Genomic DNA, 5,000 nt, shown 5'->3' with positions numbered 1-5,000 from the left:
AACAATCTCATTCCCAGGGACTCTGGGTTTGGTCATCAAGATGTTGGCAGCTTCGACCAGAAAATATAGGCACGGCAATCCTGAAAAACAGGCACCGGACCACCTATTCACAAGGTCCCGGCACCCCTAAATTTTTGGGCACACGTGCCCATAAAATTTCCATTTACACGATAAAAACTGAGGGAGCCGTGACTAAAATTTTAGGCACGGGTGCCAAATTGTAGGGATGCCGTGCCCAAAATGTTTGTCGTGTAAACCGGGCTTTAGAAGAGAGTGACAGTGAACTTTGTAAGGCAGAAATCTAATTGTAGAACTGAGCTCAAGTAAGTGAACGAAGCTTAAGCTTTAAAGAGAAGAAAGAGAGAATTGGTCAATTATCGAACAGCTGCTTTGCAATGACTACACAACGGCAATGCAAAAAACATCACTCGAAACTACATTTTTAAGTACATCGCGACCGTGTACTTTGGTATACACGGCGCTTTGGTATCTCTTTGCCGCTTTTTTAACGGAAGCATTTACATGCTGATTCCATTTCAAATTATCCTGAATAATCACACCTAGTACTTTCACAGACTTAACAAGATCAATAATAGCGGTTTCGTTAATTGATACTAGCTCGCGAATCGCCGGAGAACGTGAAAAGGAAATTCTAAGCTCTTTGTATTTCTTAGGATGTAATTGAAACTTATTGATCTCGGACCACTGTGTTATCTCATTAATGGCATTCTGTGCCTGGCTGACCTCTCTGCTGTCGACCACTTCATAAACCGTTGTGTCGTCGACATACTTAACCGTACCATTCGCAGAGGGCACTACAAGATCGTCGATCATAGCAATAAAAAGCCAGGGGCCGAGCTTTGTCCCCTGGGGAACCCCGGCGGGTACAGATTGCCATTCCGAGAAACAATCTTCAGCTAATTTAACTCTTTGAAAACGATTACTTAGAAAGTCGCCTATCCAATTGATAATATAAGGATTAATATCGTAATCAGAAAGCTTAATCATAAGTAGGGAATGGTCTATAAGATCAAAGGCCTTCTTGTAGTCCAACACAAAGACTCTAACATCATTACTTGTATGAAAGACTACCCAAGGTCATGGACACTTCAAACAAGAATCCGGCCCTCAGAAGAAACAAAATTCATTTGTGAACTAAAGCTTTTCAAGCCGTTAATTTATGCAAACACAGTATTGATTTAACATGCATACAGTATTGAGTTTCAACTGTCGAAAACAAATGCTCCATTTTGATCACAAAGCAATAACATTTTCAGTACCAATGATTTTCGTCACTTGAGCAACAACGTCTTGAGTATTTTGATTTTTCAAATGTAAGATTTTCTTCAAAAACTAGTGAAAAAAACCGAGCTTACGGAGTCATATACTGGCTTCATTTTCAAAGCACACTAAGATAAATAATTATGCGACGTCAGCTAACGTAGAAATTTTTGGGGTGCGTTTCTTTGGGAGAATCCAAGATTAAATTTATGATCTCAGATCACAAGGATACTTCATTCCGAAAGAAAACGGGTTTTTCTGGCGTGACGGCCCACTTTCAGCCTGTTAGGATTACTCTAATTTGTATCAAATTGACGTTCTGTGAAAAATTTACAACTTTCTGTAAATTTCGGGTACACTGAACGGAAAAATGGCATTGAAAACTCACCCTGATTGCCCGCCTTGAGTCGCGCAAATGGCGCGAATGTTTACTTTCACAGGACTACCGCTGGCCAAACGTAGTTTTTCGGATCCGTCTCCCAAAGAAACGTGCGGATCATAAATCCTGAAAATCCGGATTCAGATATGATCTAATGAATCCACTCGGAGAGAGAATAATTCGGATCAATAATCCATTTTCGGATTTTAGTAAAGAAACGCAAGATCCTATTTTGGATACAAGAATCCGGATTTGGTTTTCCCAAAGAAACACACCCTAAATTTCAACATAGTTGGTTATGAAACTGCGAAAAACAGTACTGCCACACTTCATGCTAACTTGACTGTGACCATGCACAATCTTTTGTCTTCGGTTCACAATTAAGTTTTGAATAAATTAATCGAAACTATTGATGGGCTGTCTTTTAGAAAAAAAGTGTGGTTTGTGCATGGTCAGGGCCAAAGCGAACAAAAAAAATGACAAGAAACATACATATTTGAACAATAAGAGTGGAATAGCAATTTGAAAGAACGCTGTTTTTCACTGACGATTGGACGTTGAGGTAATTCCTTAGTATTGCATTGCGCATCCCTACTGCGCACGATTTTCGCGTAATTAGCGCGCGCACATGAGCACGTGCGCATAGAAAACGTAAGAGATTTCGCTCAAACTAAACCCGATAGCGAAATAAATGCTCCTTTTCTCTCAAACGAGCACGGTGACCCCCGATTTTTTTTTCAGGTATTTGCTAAGAACAGTCTAATAAAGAACATATTTGAAGAGGAAAAAATGTTTGATAGTAGAACATGAATATTTTTGGAAAACAGTTCCGTACTGGGTGTAATTTACGCAAGGCGAGGACTTCAAGCTAACCACGGAACTGTCCCAAAAAGTTCACTATTCCCACAACTAGGGAATCAAAGTCGGCGTAAATGAAGCATTACTGCTTATGTAAATAAAAGAAGCTTTATTTTCAAAATAGAATTTTGTGTCTTTGAAGTAACCAAGACTTAATTCTGTATGAAGGTGATTCGAATTTTTAACGCGAAAACAGTAAAAATACCCCATTTTGAGAGCTGCTGACGCGTAAACAAGCACGGTGACCCCATTTTTTTATTGCATTTTTTTAATGTTCATATCATGAATGTTAATTATGCCACGTTTCCAAAAAAGTTTGATAGTAGAACAATTTCAAGGGAATTACCTTAAGTGCTAGTCTGAGATCTTTATCATGCTTTACCTTGATGATGGAGTCAGTTTGAATAGTTAATCGCTGGTTTCATGCGTTTTTTATCGAAATTATACGACTTCATTTGACTTGGCAACATCACAGCTAAGCATTTCGGCTTTCCATAAAGAACCAGGAGTATCAAAGCCTCAAAGATACTATTAATTCGCAGCAACTCTTTTTCCTCCACCGGTGGGTAGTGAACTACCTCACTAACCTCCTTCCCCTTAGAAAGCAAGGCCGATCACTTTCTGAGCCACTTACCACATTTGTGATCAGCGGTGTGACCCGGTATTGAAATCTGACAACGTTATAATTGCTAATCGTCAAAGCAATGTGCTTTGAACAATCAGGGAACCAACGACTTCGTTCGAGAAATTGCACTTATTTCATAAACAAGACGCCCGTAAGGGCGTATCCGTGGGATGCGCAAACTGTCAAAACAAATTGCCCAGTTACAGTGAATTACAACTACGAGGGGGCTAACAAAAGATTTGACTGCCAAGATAGCTAGAGTTAAACAAACTCTTTAGAGGGGGCCCACTTATCCTGAGTGAGTTCGCGCATTTTACTATCTTGCTGCCATAAACAACAATTATTATTGTCATCGTCCGCTCAAAACTTTTTCTTGTCATATCGCTTGTCTGATGATAATGTCAATTACAAGCATTAGCCTTTAACATGAAACTGTTACATCATTTCCTTTGACACAATCAGTACATCCCGAATAGTACATCCGTGTATACGCCCCCAGGCGTCTTGTCCTAAATTTAAATGATTGTAAAATCACTACCGTTTGCGGCCTGCAACTTCCATCTAACCCTTCCATCAAATGCATGCCTCATACACTCCAAGAATGAGCTAGAAAAGCAAATGTTTTCTCCTTTGGATCAAAGATACCTCAAACACACCGCAAACAACAGTATTTGTAATTGCTTGTCTCCGTGGCGCACGGCCAAGCTAGGTGTGCGCTCTTCATGTGAAAGAACCCGAGATAGAACTCAAATCGGAAAGGTTATCACGCGTCCTCGGTCCTTTTGGTTATACTTGATTTCTTTCTGTATTGGTTGTTTAAGGCTTTTTCGTAATGTTTTTTTTTTTTCACGTTTTTGATTTCTACATAGGGAGGAATGGCGTTGGAATTCCCAAACAGTGCTTCCTAATGGCGAGTATTTACTCAATGCCAAATGAACACACTAATTCGGTTGATAAATGCTTAGCACAATGGCCGCTTGAACACACTGGTTCGATTCACAAAATGTTTGGCACAATGGCCAATGGAACACACTTGTTTGATTCACAATGTTTTGGGACAACTGATGGCTCGCAAGAAACAGGGTGATTGCAGTATTCGGTCTATGCAATAATGATTATAGTGGAACACACAAGAACCAAGTAAGATCTAGAAATAACGTAGAAAATTCTCCTTACCTTTAAAGATTGCAATTCTCAAAGAAAAATCATCCGTCCACTTCATGAAATACTTTCAGATCTGAGGTTCAATACTGTGTCAATATATGGGGGGGGGGGGGGAAGGGGAGGGGAAGGGATATTTTCAAAATATTGCACCTTATTGTACTCAAAAGATAGCCCACTAGCCATCCCGCTTTGGTGAGTTTCATGTAAAGGCAGGCAATGTTTTAATTAACCCTCCTTGCTGGGTAACTCGGTCAGCCAGGGCATCATCCCTCCATGTAAATAGGCCCTTAGACAGAGTAGAATTCAGGGTACCACGTGACTTCCATATAGACAGTATAACTAGCATATGACACGAACGTGATTTCCACTCCTACTTCATGCTGGTCGATGTCTGACGAACTTCGCGTGATATTTACAAGGTGGTTTTAACTACCACTATACAGGAAGGTAAGGCTGTTTTTTTACATCCCAGAATTACTTAAAGAACCCCCCTCTTCGGTTTGATGTCCTTAAAAAATTTTGATGTGGTATAGCAAATGCGTACGACGCAATGAAATTTTTAGGGTGAATCGTGCGTGTAACTTCGTGAATGCAGATGATGATATGTTATGGCTTGGTGGAAAAGACAGGACACAGAGTGCCTCGCGCCCCGTCGTTTCCACCAAACTATATGATACGGAATTTTGTGATGTT

The 5,000-nt window shown here is 40.1% G+C and overlaps 1 protein-coding gene across 2 annotated transcripts in view; it reads left to right on the top strand.

Moving 5' to 3' along the window:
• Positions 1-4,667: 4,667 nt before the first annotated feature.
• LOC138033124 (uncharacterized) overlaps positions 4,668-5,000 on the top strand; it is a 10,642-nt gene continuing 10,309 nt past the window's right edge. For both annotated transcript variants that reach the window (XM_068881776.1, XM_068881164.1), the window contains exon 1: positions 4,668-4,754. The gene's annotated coding sequence lies outside the window, so the exon portion shown is untranslated. The remainder of the gene's footprint in view (positions 4,755-5,000) is intronic.

This window comes from Montipora capricornis, chromosome 1 (genome assembly GCF_036669925.1).
Source record: "Montipora capricornis isolate CH-2021 chromosome 1, ASM3666992v2, whole genome shotgun sequence".
In the NCBI taxonomy this organism is placed as follows: Eukaryota; Metazoa; Cnidaria; class Anthozoa; order Scleractinia; family Acroporidae; genus Montipora; species Montipora capricornis.
Note: the sequence above shows the minus strand (reverse complement) of the source record. Positions and strands in the feature narration are given on the sequence as shown.